The 16476-nt window shown below is 43.9% G+C and overlaps 1 pseudogene; it reads left to right on the top strand.

Moving 5' to 3' along the window:
• Positions 1 to 3405: 3405 nt before the first annotated feature.
• Positions 3406 to 16476, top strand: part of LOC146178924 (galactose-3-O-sulfotransferase 3-like) — a 40648-nt pseudogene continuing 27577 nt past the window's right edge.

Here is a 16476-nt window from a genome sequence, read left to right as displayed (position 1 = left end):
CAGCGCCTCTATTCGACACTGCACGGTAGCAGAGGCCAAAGAAGTAGCCGTTGCTCTAGCGGTAGCGGAGGGCTATAGAAACGGGCTGACGCTAGCGATAATCACGGACTCTCAAATAGCCTGTCGTCACGCGCGACAAAATTAAAACCACAAAGCAAACAACACCACCCACAAAATTATGTGTGCCGAGGCACATGGGGTGGCGGGGACCAAGAGGCTGACAGGATAGCTTGAGTATACACTACTTTCCGAGCATCCGATGAGTACACGGAATTTTTGCCAGCACCAAAGTATACTCGACAATAATAGAAAAATAATAAATAATAAGAAACCTACAGAGGCAGAATAATGCGACAGCCTCTACCACGCAGTTCTCTCAACAGAAAGGAAGCTGTCATTTGGAGACAATTACAGACGAGTTCATACCCGAACCTACACATACTAAACAAAATACACCCTACCATATACACAGACAAATGGTGGTGCGACGAAAAACCCACACCATACCAAATCACATGGGCCTATCAAAACGTAGACGGAGCCAATACAATTCGAAACCCGAGTGCGGACCAATGGGAAACTCTGCTGTCCAGTGACCGCTGCGAAGACCAGCAAGGTATGGTGCAGCGGGCTCAACGGGCGGCAGTGGCCAGTAGAGCCCTGGACTGAGGGCAACCGACCATTGGGTAAAAGTGGACGAGGTCGACGGTGAAGACTCCTAGGGATGCAACAAAGAGACAAACCTCGGAAGACGCCCCAAAAGCCGCCAAAATAATATAGGGCAGAATAAAGTTTTTCCTTCCCTCCGTAGCCCTCCATTACGACTCCTTCGTATCTCTTTTCACTTTCACTCCCAAGTATTCACAGTTTTTAGGCACGATAACATAGCGGCGTTCTAGCCGTAAACATGACATTGAAATAAGAGTAGACACGAAGCGTCTTTAACATACCACCGATACGTACTACCCGAACAGAAGTGCTACCACGGGAGTTGGCTCAAAAGGAGCGAAGAAATAAAAGGCTGAAAGCTCAACGAGTGTCCGAGATACCCAATAACTGGAAGAACGTCTCGCTAAACGACGCAGCAAGGCCGAGTCTGAACAGCCTAAAGCATAACCATAAGCTAAACCGTAAGCATATTCATAGCCTAAATCGTAAACCATAACCATAAGCTAAATCGTAAGCATATGCATAGGCTAAACCATGAGGCCTAACCGTAGGCTAAACCATAAGCATCACCCAACCTTTTTGCTTCGAGATATCAAGGCTGAGCCTTAACTAAGCCCCAGCCAATTTCTTCTCTCATATTTCATTCCCACCTTCATCCCTCCCCTTACAGTTGAGGTGTCTACGAAAAAAGCATAATATACAGCGCCTTTCGTTTTCTGTAAATAATTTTAATATAATTTAAATAAACAATGTGCAGATTTGAATCATAGGCATGATATTCATTTATTAAACCAGAATGAATAATGACGCACTATACAATGTACATAAAAGTATAAAAGGGGTAAGCAGTGCTGCGCACCACTTCACATTTTTTTCGACGATATTTTCGTTGGTAACAAATATACTACGCAGCATAGTAATTGGTTGGTTCGTTTTGTGGGGTTTAACGTCCCAAAGCAACTTAGGCTATGAGAGACGCCGTAGTGGAGGACTCCGGAAATTTCGACGAACTGTTATTCTTTAACGCGCACTGACATCGCACAGCAGGCGGGCGCCCTGCTTTTCGCCGGCAGCGAAAAGCGGCCGCCGAGGCCGGGATTCAATCCCGTGTCATTGGGAAAAGTAGCCGATCGCCGTAACCACGGCGCCGCCCCGGCGGGGTTGTAATACGCAGCATAGCTTCTAGTTTCTGCGGCTTGCGCAGACTACGCGGGAGACGCGTTCCAGACGCGGAGCTGTACGGATGTGCTTTGCATGAGGCTCAGCGTTTTTTTACATGTTTCACGGGCCCGCACTTCTATCACGAAATTCGACCACCGCTACCGTGAAGGTGAGAGGATTCGTTTGTCACCTTGAAAGGCCGTTGCCGCTCATTGGACTACTTTTGGTGTCCTACAACGCCGTCAATGTGGTTCACGCAACCTGTCGTCATCGCGAAGCAGGGACTCGACTTCGAGCCCCTGCGCAAAGGGCAGCTGCGTTCCGCACCACACCGCCCCTGCCATTTCCGCTGCGCTTCGCATTCCTGCATGCCATCGGTATGAATTACCAAGTAGACACCGTCTCTATCATCCCTGCCGAATCTGAATCCGACCCACACTGGGTGCGTACCATAAGGGCACACCGCACCGCTGCGGCCCACCTGCTCAGCGTCTAATAGCTGCCTGCCTCGACGCCATCTATAACCCGCACTCCAGCATCAATCAACACCACCACTGCTGTCATTTTTTTGAGTCCGCGACATATGGTGTAGGCGTGCGGATTGGCGTCTTTTTAATTAAGGGCCCCATGTCGCAGAAAAGTCGCTGTCGTCACCAAGGGCGCCGTCCCGCATCGTCCGGCGTTCGCCGTGAGCGAAATATCCCAGAAGCATTAATAAATCAAAACGAGAGGGAAAAATCGGCAATCTGGGAATCGAACGTGGGTCTCCGGGGTGCGAAAGGAACACGCTAACCCTTCTGCCACGCCAGCTTTTTTTTTCTTTTCTTTATTGCCGACTTTGACATTTGAAAGTGAAATCAGAAATACAGTGCATAAAACGCGTAAGCCAGGCTTCGGCAAACACGGATTAAAATTCTCTCAGCGACACCAAAACATCAAGCAAGGTAATCCATTTTGGTGGATCAGGGAGTGCTTGGTAACACTCTCTTAGTGAAACGACACTTTCAACAAAATTCTCGCGAACAGGACGCACGACAAGATCAGCATGTTCAAATTGCATCTTCGTTTTCCATATTGAGTGCAGGCCCAGAAGCATAATCAAATCATATGGTATATCCCACGCCAGCTTAATGGTTTGAAGTGGACAAAGGAGCGTCTATTGATTGCGGAGTCGTCTCAGAAATCTCCCTTAGAGAGGTGTATTGTCGCGTATAATACTATGAGCATGTAAATTACAGAATTACAGAACACGCAGTTAAGCGAGTGGCAAATTACTTTTCCGCTGTACTTCCTCTTTGCTTGGCGTGCACGTAGCGCCATCATTCGTGTGGCTCACGGAATAAGATAGACAGGGCATGGCCTCCGAGATCTTCATCGCGCCGCCTCGGATCGGCAACGATGTTGCCGACGAACTACGACAGCAACTTGAGGCCCGCGCGTTTCGGCAAGGTTGCTGGCAGCGCTTCTACGTCCCGGAAGGATTAATGAATAAAAATGAGTATAGCAAGTTTCTCTATGTAGGAATTCGAAACAGAGCCTTCCTTCTCAGTGCACGCCTCAGCCGCATTCGCCCTGATGGGGCTGGGACAGGTAAGTCACCGCCCCTTGCGTCGGGGCTAGCCTGCCACAGAATTTTTATCTGTTGTAGGCCGTCATTGCGCTCGCCACCGTTTCGGTAGTGGACGACGGCTGTTGTTGCGGCGCGCGTCTTTCTCTTCCTCTTCCTTTTCTTTCTTCTCTATTTTCTCTTCTGTCTGCACGATACAGTGGAGGTGGCTCAGCTACAGAGCCAGTAGCAGGCCCGTGCATTTTTGTTTCCTTCTTCCTACAGCCACAACAACAACAACAGCCGCATTGTAAGCAAAGGAACGCTTAGAATCACGTTTCAGAACAAGTAATTACCAAACAGTCATGCTTTGGACAAGTTAACGAGTGTTGTATTATGTGAACTACGTCTTTGTGTCACTCAAAAGCGCGACAAGCAAATGAGTAGACGATGCGAATGGGGCGCGATAATGCTATCGCGTTCCATTCCTAAAGGCGAAGCCTAAGCGTCCTCCAAATATGTTTTATTATTACGTACGCAAAGCAGAATGCTCCAAAAGTACGCATTTATTTTCTGTTTACTGAATTTATTTTTATATGCCAATGCAGCAGATTTTTATAACTTTATACATATCCTTCCTTAGGTACACAGCGGAATTCTTAAGCTTATAACGCAACATGGACTTCCCTCAAAAGAGGCGGCACTCAACTCTTAATAGTCTCTTAGATGCATATAGCCGAGGCGGAGAATAAAACGAACATACTCAGCAGTGACGTGCTCTGCCAACCGTATTTAAACAGGTTTCATGTTTAATATAGCGACCTTCTTGTAGCGTCCAGTTCGTGGCTTCAGGGGCGTTGCCTAGACGTCTCGATCAATTTGGAGAAAAGCAGAGAACGGATAGTGAAAACACTGAATGGTATTGAGCCCAGCCCTCAAAAGCAAAGCTTAAGTATCCTTGCAATGTTTTTCAACTTAAGGAAAGCATGCAGCAGTGTAATAAAGAAAACGGTAGTAACAAACAACCATATTGGTGGTTTTGAACTTAAAAAACGCTGTGCAAATACATTTCCCCTGGCAGCATTTTATAAAGTACGGCATTTGTTTAGTGTCTTATTTGTTGCTAGTTTTTTTTTTTTAGTAAATATTTTATAAATTTCCGCATGCGGCCAAGGCTCGACCGAAAGTCGTGGGAATCGCGCTACGATTCGTCTTCTTATTATTCCCTCCAAATGAGTGTAAATGGACTCTGGCTGGCCAACTGGAAGGACTGTAGATTTTGGGACTGTACCATTGAAATAACGGATACATCCCTTTCGCTCACGGCACTGACAAAGAGCCGTCAGAGTATCTGTGAAGTGAAACTCAGCGGTCATATTTCGCATATTGGTTGGACAGTTAGATGCCTAGTATGAATACAGTGCCACAAATGTTTAAAGGTGCTAGTTGTATCGCAAGCCACCTCTTTTTGTTGTCAGAAAGAGTTTATGAGGTCATACAGCAAAAGCCACCTACGCCGTATACGCCTCGAGTGTTACCTCGTTGAAGGCCACTTGCGAAGTGTGTCGTTGCGTAGGCAGCGACGCCACAACGCTTTTCTTACCTCAAAAACCAGCTTAGACGGCAGAAATTCAGTCAAGGTATATCGTTAAATATTCAGTCTTTTTGTTTTCTGTGGAGTATTACGATCTCGCATGTTCTTAGAATGGGACTGTTGTCGACAATATAATTTTTATTTTATTGTTTATTTTAAATACTAGCGGGATTGTTTGGACTAGGAAGGGGAAAATTAGTAAGTAAGAACCATAGCATTATCGACCAAGTAATGCTACTGAAGGTGGTTACAATCGTATTAGTAAAAATAACAAAACACCCAAACAACTTTTCATAGTAGAAATGTAGGATCCGGCCTCTTGCGTCTGCAATGTTTACACTGACTCAGAAGCCGCTTAGACCGCTTGGCAAACGAAATAAACTAGACCGTTCTTAAGATTTTTCGAGTAGTTTGTCTCCTACGAGAGCATGCCTACGCTGAAAATGTCAACTGGATTTCTAACTGTGATGAAATCCGTGTAAACAAAATCACACCAGATGGCGCGCATATGATGTCTTCTTAAATATTTTTAACATTGAAACAAATACGAAATAACAAGTATACGCAAAAAAAAGAACTTAATGATTAGTCCCCCTGCGCCCAATAATTTTTGAAGTCACTCACATATTGCGTGATCATTCTCTTTGTTCAGTATTCATTCCCTAAATAGAGCATGAGCTTCACACGTTTTGTACAAAAACTATTTTCCTTTCTAGCGCTAATTATTCTGTTTAAAACTACTACTTTTGAATCCTGTACATCTTGAATCCTCTCGCCAACTGTAGTTACCAACTTCAAGTTAGATCCAGGTATCGAGAGTTGAAGCAGAGTCCGCTCACTGGATCTTGAACTAACACATACAGTGTGGAATACAGAAGACTTTCCAATGTCTGCATCAAGGCATACTACCCTGCGGTATCCTCAAATATTCTGCAGCAGCTGTATTTCGCACCAGGTCATTTTGAAATTGCTAATCATTTCTTACGAACAAGTGCACACGTCAAGGAACATGCTGCCCTAGCATTTAATTCTAAAGTTCGCTCTTGGAGATAGCGCTATAGGGAAGAGCTAATTCCACAAATTGGTTAGGCTTCTGTAGCTTTTTCATTCGCACGACATTTCAAGTGAACATACACCAGCATGGCTAGTGAATTTTAAGGGTATGTTAAAAAAAAACTAGGTTGGCAAAATTCTGGGCATGCGGTAGGGATCTTAACACTTGCGTCAAATACATTTGCCGCCGCTATAGCGGGGCGAAGGAGAGTTGTGTCCATATCTTCATAATTGGTGGTGATTATGCAGAATGCACAGTTGGGATTGTTTTAGAACTCATCTCACGGAACGAAGCCTTGAGGCCCCTTGATCTGACGCGGCGCGCAGCGTGCTTTGGGTTGACAGAGTAGAGATAGCTGCAGTTCACCTGGGGTACCTAAGTTTGTGCTCTAGGCGGCCTGCGCGTGGCCTGTACAGGCGTCGAAGACTCCTCGGATACTTCAACCGGTAGCTGCACAGAGACCGTCTTTCGCGCTTCCCGGAAGGTTATTTACCCGGTTACTTTTATTGCCGCTATTTCTTTGTGTTCAGAAACCGTTTGCCTGCAATTCTGGCATCGCGCGGTTTCGCTATTTTGAGGGAAATCACGGACATGCCTCCGGCAGCTGGTTGCTGATAGCCGGACAATGATTGGTCGTAGGTTTAGGTGACGTCAGACGCGTGTGTGACATATGACCGATCTAACAGAAGTTTCGAACTTGGACTTCTCAATTCAGATGGCAGAGTGAGAGACACATATCTTTTCAGGACGTTGCTCTTCGAGAGAGGCTGTCATTGCGCAAAGCAGACACGTTCTTATTGATTGGTTTCGCGGGGTTTTATATCTATGTTGGGAGGTTTCTCGCTGAATATGACAGCTTGGGACTGCGTGCTAAAAAGTCGGTGCGATGCCAGAAAACAAAGGCAGATGTTATTATACGGAAGAAGTTGGGAAGGCATAAATATATATATATAAAACATATTCGAACAATTTGCAAGCCTCCCACCATGAACCCCAACCACGGCACGCAATAGGGAACGTATAAAAAAACGTACCTAGACGAGTTGTGCTCTCTAACTATAAACAAACTTGACGTAACACAGACCAGTGATACACAAAAGGTTAAGCTCACCTCACCGCCTCGAAGAAAGAAGAATCCCAGATGAAAGGAAGAGACAATACAGATACGAAATGAACGATGAATAGGCAGAATAGGGAAATGTTACTGCCTGTGTTTTCCGGTTGGATCAGCCTTGAGGTGCCGTTTACCGGGATCGGGAGCGAAATTGGTATTTTGCCGCCACCAAAGGCCTTTAAAAGGCAACCACAAAGTAGTGGCTTAAAGGGCCATAGACACCACATTTTGGTGAAATTTTTCTTCTTGTTCATAATGCGTAAGTCATTCCCGTATATCCATCCGCACGCAATTTTCGCCTATCACCGCTAAATAATTTAAAATTCAGTTTTCTTGTCTCACCAATTTCGTTTACAACAGCAGAGCGATGGCTTTGAAAAGCAGTGATATAATCGCGCATTCTTCACTTCTTCACTTGTAATGACTCTTGTTCTTGGGGCAGGCTGGCTTTATCATGTAGCATAATCAAATGACACAGGAATGATTATATCTCTGCATTTTCATACCTAGACTTAACTCTGGTATCACAGCCATCGCTCGGCTCTCTAAACCAAGCCCAAAACAGGTCAGAAGAGAAATTCGATTATAAATTATTCGACAGTCGTAAGCGAATGTGACGTGGTGATCCGTGCGTAGTAATGTCGTAGGCATCATTACCAATTACAAAATACAAACCCAAAATTTCGGTGTCTATAATCTTATAAACGCCATCGTACTTTTTCCCTGGCTGCGGAGATGACATACAAGGCTAAGCATTGGTTCTAAAGGTCTATGTAGCAGTACCTTACACCAAAGGTCGCTATTAGTAGATACACCTACAAGAGGGGTGAAGCGATTGGCATGAACTGTAACACACTAGGAAAATGGTACGCTGAGAGCAGTTGCACAACCTGTGAGAAATTTGTGCCTATGCGATTCGTCGAGGTGCCGGCCTTCCCTGTCATTACATAGTGTAGTGTATTTAGGAACACGTTGGTACTAGTTGCTGCGTGAAGGTAAGGAAGAAATTGTAAACTTCATCATACACCATATAATATTATAATTCCAATAAAAGAACCCAGAAAGCATTGAAATGCAGTGCAGGGCTTGTTGCCTCACTGTAAACGCTCTTAAAACTTTTGGAATTCCTGTTAACTTTCTTTTTTTTTTTGATGGAACAGGTCGAGAATCTTAGCGAGTGCTCTTCTTTTGTCCAGATATAACCAGTTTCCAAGGTTTTAATGGCAGCGCACATGGTAACTTGCATCCTTTGCATTGTTTTCATCGATGCGTTTGCAATGATGAATCTGCCTGACAAAGGCCGGGTTAACAAATTCCTAAACGAGCGCCACATTTGTCACCCCGAAGCCATATTGACTCTACCTTGCCTGAGAGAGGTACGAATCATTTTACACTCCTCCTCTTTACCCTGGCAGTGCGAACACTGATTAGGGTGCCCCGATGACACCTAACTACTCAGGGAAAAAGGGCGCCATATATCTCGATTGCAACTGCGCCGTGACAATGTGCGATGGACTACATAGTTTTCAAAAATGCTATGCACAGCAAAGGATACTATAGATAAATATAGTAACCAGCATTGGCGCAGATTAACACATCGCGCGTCATTCTAAACTGTGTTCCTCCGATTAACAATACCCTAAGGGCTGGCAGTGCAATTATAGCAGCTTACATGAGCGAAGCCACCATTTAAGGACGTGGTGGAGTGGCAGACGGTTTGTATAAAGAGAATAAATACACGCTCGGAACACAGCAGTCTTTTCAGCACCTGGCACAGCTCATCTAGTTTAGTTCACGACCGATTCCTCACTGCGTGCACACACGTGTCAGCTTAGGTGCCCGTAATATTTAACACGACAATTCTCTGCGCGCGCTCACCACAGAAACGCAGTTGTGCAGATGGAAGAGATGCCCCCTCTCTTGAGACCTTAACACGGTTAAACCAGAATGGTGTGCCGAGCATAGAGCACTGCTCTGCGCATGAGCTGCTTAGTGCGCAACCTGTCTATGTTTTCGGGGTCGCGCTGTTAACACAGCATATTAAGAACATCATTTTGAGGTTTTCTCACGCTCTCTGCTGTTGAAAGGTGCACAGAAACAGGAACCTAGCTGAGTGCTAACAATGCGGGTGAGTTGAAGCATTGCTGTAGCGTAAGCTGCCGCACAGTTTCTCATTGCTTGGTTATATAGCTATCACCAGGTGTTGTATGAAGCCGCATTTGCGTACGAAACCATACTGTGCGGATACAGACTAACTACTCTTTCTTTACAGCACTCAAACATTTATCTTCCAATAACATGGCTGTGTAATCGTTTATTACATTAAACAGCTGTTATGAATGCCAGGTTGCTGCTTTCAGCTTGTAAATTGATGCGCGTGTAGAAAACACATCTCGCAATTACAACATTTTTACAGCTTCAGCATATGATATTAGTTTAATTTTTGTAATTCGGCAGGTAGATATTGAAAAGGAGAGCTAGAGATTAAACATAATGCACTTTACATTATTGAGACGTTATTCCAGCGCACAAACTGGCCCAGCTTTCAACGCTTACCGATATACATAAAGAATCTGGCTGCAGCTTGTAAACCTAAATTTTTTATTCTGATTCCAAGAACCTAATCCAGCCTTCCAGGACCCGTGGATTCCGAGTTAGCACCCTACCTCAAGGCTACGCAGAGACGTTCATATGGCTTCGTCAAAACAGGGCCTCATATCTAAGTTATGACAGGTGGTCTTTTCTAATATAAGGTAGTGTGAACCTGTAGACTCTATAATAAGATTGGGATGCCAGAGAGAGACATAAAACGTAAGTGATTTACTAGGAACATAGAGCATGTGCGAGAACAAACATCTTCAAGGACATCAGCGAATGGAAGGCAATAGCGCTTTTGTTTCATAAAGCCGGAGGTTAAGTGCCGCCGCCACAATTTTCACTCGTGTGTAGGTCTGTTACAATGCTTTTCATGACGTTCTCGCCTTTCTCAGCACCGTATGAGCGAAGTGCAAAGATTAAATAAGGCCTTGAGAAGTAAGGACACTAGGAATGATAGGGAAGCACAATCCTGAATACTTTGTCGATTGGTTAGGTGTTTTTGATTAGTATGACGCCAGACTTAGTCGCAGGTCGTGAGGCACTGAAGGAAAACTTCTTAAAATGTAGACGAGTAATCCGTCAGTCATCAGAGAAATTTTATTAGTCTAGCTCATACGTAAGCATAACAAGTATGAAGGACACTTAGGCTCGGCTTTTAAGGGTATGACGCGATATCGTAAACTACTAGCCCGCATATAAATCTTCATTTTAACCAATCTGTATGAACGTCCCTGCGAGGCCCAGGGGTGAAGTGATTACAAGTGTCCTGGTAGACTGATTTTGTCACCACCCTCCCATGTGGAAGGAGCGGCCTATATAATGTCAGGCAACCCTACGTTCGGTAGTTCCCAGCCATGTGTTCTAACAGCTACTACCGGTACCCGCCATACTTCTGATTTCTCGATCACAACGCTAGTGCCTGAGGACAGCCGTCGACGCCCGATTTTGGTGAACGGAGCCTTGCTTAAAACTATACTGTTAAAATGTAACATCACCAAATTATACTCCAATTTTTTTGTTTTTGTTTTAAAATTTTCTTAAACTTTGCACTGTCAGACACCTGAAAAACGTTAGGTAAAAAGCGACGGAAGTAGAATAATGGGCGCCGTGAATAGTGCTAGTTGCGAGGTTGGAATGGTATATCTATTCTCGCTCAGCTAACATGAACGGGAAATAGTCTCTCTTGAGCAAGGATGTTCTATATCCTGGAAATAGGGTATGACTAGGGCATTTCAGGCGCCCGGTTTAATATATTACAACTGAGCTCGCCTGTCATCTTGCCTGAAAACCATGCTTCACCAGAAGCCAAGGTCGTCCATCACGTTGGCGTAGAGAATCAAACTGAATCTGTATGCTGATTCGCCGCGCTCCATGAATGCAGTTACCAGTATTTCAGTACTCCAAAATGGTAGACAAGGTATTGCTAAGTTTTATCCATGAAGCCCTACAGTATTAAGATTTGTTTATAGGAGATCCATAGTAGGACGCGAAGGGTCCAAGAGCGCCCTAATATTGCAAGCAAATGGTAGACCATTCATGCTGAAATTAGCGAAGTGTTTTCTTAAAACCATGTGTAGTGTTTCATGATGCATTCCAAAACTAGCCACCAACAAGCCCGTCTCTCGCTATTGTAGTGTAGAAGGCCTGATTGATTATGGTATAAATGATCCGGTCACTGCCAAAAACTTCATCCGCTTTCATTCAAAAGCACCCTGTCTGAGAGATTACTAAGTATTCAGCAAAAATATTTTCATTGACAACCAGCATACAACAGCGCTGGAAGAACTATAAGCTCTTCGTATAGCCATAATATCTCACTGTGTAAAAACGGCGGGGAGGGTACTGATTTTTCCGTTCTAATGTGGCCTGGCTTGTAGCAGGTATCTGCCGTGTCCTTCTTTGGCAGTCAAATTTTCTGCCTTCATTCTTACGCAGGTATTGTTCCGTTCATCCAGTTCTGCTTACAAGCGCCATCTGGTAGCCTTGGTCGTACTGGTTACTACGTGTCTGCTTCTGGGTGCCACCATACTGTTCGGTAGCACCGTGGGCTTCGCTATGAGATGCAGTAGTTGAGTGCATCTTCAGCTGCTCTTTTAGCCAAGCATGGTGCATATTTCATGCAGAGTAACTTGAAGCAGCCAAGATGGTCTCTTCGCCACTCTCTGAAAAAGAAAGTTACTCTTAAGACGCTGCAGAATTTGCTCCATATCTGCCGTCCCAATGTTTTTCCCAATATATTTCCCAAAATGTATAAAATGATACGGATTTTATTTAGAAGAGATATGAAGCCTTTAATTCAATACACTCCATAACAATAAAAGTTAATTATGTCATTATCCCACCTACTAGTGTACCCACTTTGTATGTAATCCAATAGAATACACCGCTTACCATAAAGTGCCCAAGAAAGCGGTCTTCTTGAAGTATAATTGTATTTATCAACTGCATAAACTTCTTGATAAAACACTACATTTCTTCACCCACATGCTGCACAAAAACAAGCAGCATCTAAAAAGGCTTTTACTACAACATAAAGTGCTTGTGCGATTAAAAAGAAATGCCGAAAGGGAACAACTGAGAAATATATAGAAACACCAGCTCTTACCGTTCCGGCCCCCTAACAACATTAGGAAGATAGCAGTTTGTCGGCCATCTACGATATTCAATAACCCCTTCGGGCGCCATGACCCTGCATGGGGACACAAACGTTTCGCAGCCTGCCAGGCAAAAAGGCAATGAAAGCACAGAATTAAAATTTTCAAAACACGCACCTTAAGCCACATTATTAGACAAATGGCATCATCTTACGGGAAGTAAAGGAAATTCTGCCTGAAAAGCGCGGAAAAATGGGCAAGGCTACTTTCTACGGAGCTAACAGTAATTAGCTTCTCCTTTTTGTCATTTTGGACCCTTAAGAATCTGGCCTGACCAAAATATTAGCATTCATTTATCAGAGAAAATGCTCGTGACTGTGAAATATTGGCTATCATCCTTGTTACGAGCGTATTCGGCCTTGCATACACTTTTGAATGTTACCGTCCCTGTATGGGGACAGGGCTCCCCAAAACCACCCTTGCCGGCACACCTTTTCCTAGCGTTTAGCGTCCCCTGCTTATTTTGTGCGCCCTGCTGCGCAAAAAAGCTATGAAAGCGCTGTTTTGGATGTTTCAAAACATGCCAACCTAAATTTCCCTATGTGACTGTACCCTCTTAGGACAAGAACTAGATGTTAGAACTGGTGCATGGGCGAGTTGGTATGCCATTTTCTGAAGAACAGCGCGACTTGGACAAGAACGGAAGGAAGACAACACGGACAGGCGCTGACTTGCAACTGATGTTTATTGCTCGGAATGTGGTAATATATATATATATATATATATATATATATATATATATATATATATATATATATATATATATCAGGCTCCAAACAACAAAAGAAAACACAGAAGCGATACATCGCTTCTGTGTTTTCTTTTCTTATTTGGAGCCTGATATATATATTACCACGTTCCTGTGAAGCTTCTTTGCGGATTATCCGCAAAGAAGCTTCACAAGTTGATGAAGGCTAAATAATCTTTTTCCTGGAGTGATTTGTAACACCCTCCACATATTGTCGCCTACAGCCCTATATTCAGATATACAATACAAATTACCAGACTGTAAATTTCGATGTATTATCAAACTGCGACGAGGCGCTGAGTAATAGTGTGGGAACTAGGATAGACCAAAATTCAATGCCTAGATTCATGTGCCTTGTACATAAGTGGCATTATGGAGGAAATATACGCCGATATGGTGTGTGCCTCATTAATCCCATGCTAATAAAAATATATTACTATATAAGCTTATTCCACTAAAAATTTGAACCCCCTGCGCGCAGAGCGTCTTCCAGCGTCCACCTCCCGTAAATCTGGCAGTGAAGCTTCGCAAGCTTAACGCTATCGACACACGGCTGTACGAGTACTTCGTCAAGCGTTTCGAAGAACGTGTAGAGACCTTCGGTGCCAAGCGTATGCAAAGGGAGCTGCGGCTACTGGAAAGTAGGACTAGGCACTGGTACCAACAATGCGTCGCCCGGGATAACGAGTCCGACAAGAGCGACAAATTTTACGTCTACCATTCCCAGGTGCGTACCGCACAAAGTTGATTGTAGGTAACATCCGAAGTTTTTGTTAAATACCTAAAAACCAAACTTTTTAACAAGAAATGATACCTGATGTTTTGCTTCGGGCAGTTAGGTGATTGGGCGAAGGATTTAGACTTGAATAATGCCTGAAAATAGCCGATCGATAAAAAAAAAAGGATTTTGGTTTGTCGAGTCTAAGTTTTCTTAAGGAAAAGGTATTACAGACTGTTCTCTGCAAGAAATGTTTGTGTTTAAAAGTCTTCGTTCAAAATCGAAATGTCCAAACACTTCTTCGCAGGTACTGACATATGAAGTGAAGAACAGGAGCACTACCCTGTGCGACCTCATGACGTTACCCGAGATCGTCTTTACTGAACGTCTTCGAAAGAAACAGCTTAAAAGGATAGCATCAGTCCAATTGTAATGAAAAGTTACAATACAAAAAATTGTAATTTTTTGAGGTTGTTATTATTTGTGGACTCTAAAATAACCACACCAGTCTTATCCACCGCATGCCATAAAACTATTTGATGCCTTGCAGATAATATACTATGACTGCTAACATTTTTATCACGGCGCTATGAACCACTAACAGCATGTAGCGGTAACTGCATCTCACACCTGTGCAATCGTGACACAATAAAACAAGATAACAATACCTGCTATATGTGTAACATAATAACTTCTTCGGAGGAGTTTACTGGATTACGACGGAAATATTTAAGCGGAAAACGGATGCGAGGGCGGAGATTCTCCTGGTGGACAGCGAGCTATTATTTCAACTTCCAAGCAATCATTCCAAACCGGCACATTTATTTTAATATTGTTTCCAAATATATTTTAATGCCAACCGAACGCATCGCAAGTCGTAGCAGAATAAATTTTGCGAGGATATGGAGCATCACGACACGGGGGTTCATGCGCTAAATATATGACAATTGCGGTAAAGCAGTGCGCGGCCGTGGATAAAAATCCCTGTCCTCGTGTAGCCGCTTAGCTGGTACAACCTCTCTTATATCTCTTTCCTGAGTTAGATCCAAGGGCTTCAACGCAGTTGACTGAGGTGTTTCATACCATATAAACATACGCTGAGATAAACGCAAGTCTTCGCTGCATCGATCAAGACGCATCCATTTGGGATTAGAGATGCATCAGTCGGGTCTATTTATTATTTCGCGTACAAATACAAGCTCAAGAGAACAATTCGCGGTCCGCTGCATGCAAGTGCAACGAAATAGTTATTAATTTTAAACAATACTTTCGACGGGATTGTTGATTCCTCATATTTTCCGGCAGGGTTGAGAGCACTGAATAAAAAACGAGATGTCAGTGTAAAAGCACCCCTATTATCGTCAGACTCGAGCAAAGATGTTGCCTGTGCATGATCCCTGACTAGCCCATCAGATTATGAGGTCAAAGTACAACTGACTTGGCGAAGGTAACTCAAACAGTTCTGTTATATGGCACCGTCCATGTCGTCTATACCTTTATGCCCGTTAGCGCTTTTTCACGAAAAAAAATAAACCTTTGTTGGGGAATGCATTTCAACCCGGGAAAGTACCGATGCAAGCGAGTACGGAACGTCATAGTTATTTCCTCAGCCTATCACCTCGCGTAATGATCGCAGCATAACCTCGCGTTGTGCATTGAACGCAGTTATCTCCGTTAACTTCTTTCTGTGCACAAAATATTTCGCACGTCCTATTTGGTGTAAGCACGTTAAAATCGTACAATTATGTTTCTTATTTTAGAGGCACGTCTTGAGACAATGACGCAGCGTCGCTTTACACTAGAATATTGTTTATTATGGTGGGTATTTTGTAAAGCTAGTGCGAAAACCAACGAAGTATATAGGATAAATCGGTGTATCTATTTCAAGCAGCTGCCTCTCTGGGGTAAGAGCACTTCTGTATTGGCGACATGTCGGACATGTCCGTCCCTGATACTCCTGCGCATTGCTATTGCGTATAAAATACTGGGTCAATTTGTTGCCCACTGAATTGATAATACGCATCAACATACATTCGCAAGCTAAATAGTGTGCAAAATACCACCTAGAAGCTATAGAGATTCACTTTGGCCACACTGTAAAACCGTGCCTGCGGGGCCTAAGGGCAGGTTGCTCAGGCGCAGGACCCAGTCGGTCCAATTTCCACTTCAAACTCCCTTCCAAAAGAAGCTGCCATATCAGCCATCATCATCATCAGCCTGATTATACCCACTGCAGGGCGAAGGCCTCTCCCATATTTCTCCACTTAACCCGGTTCTGTGCTAGCTGCATCCACTTGACCCCTACGAACTTCTTAATCTCATCCGCCCACCTAACTTTCGGCCGCCCCCTGCCACGCTTTCCTTCCCTTACGCTTTCCTTCCCTTAAAAATTACAGACCAATCAGCTTACTGTCTGTTACGTATAAGGTATTTACTAAGGTAATCGCTAATAGAATCAGGACAACCTTAGACTGCAATCAAGCAAAGGATCAAGCAGGGTTTCGGAAACGGTACTCTACTATCGATCATATCCATACCATCAATCAGGTGATAGAAAAATGCTCGGAATATGACGAGCCCTTATACATACCATTCATTGATTACGAAAAAGTATTTGACT

Source organism: Amblyomma maculatum, chromosome 9 (assembly GCF_055883805.1).
Source record: "Amblyomma maculatum isolate TAMU_Amacu chromosome 9, ASM5588380v1, whole genome shotgun sequence".
In the NCBI taxonomy this organism is placed as follows: domain Eukaryota; kingdom Metazoa; phylum Arthropoda; class Arachnida; order Ixodida; family Ixodidae; genus Amblyomma; species Amblyomma maculatum.
This window is presented reverse-complemented; position numbering and strand designations above follow the sequence as displayed.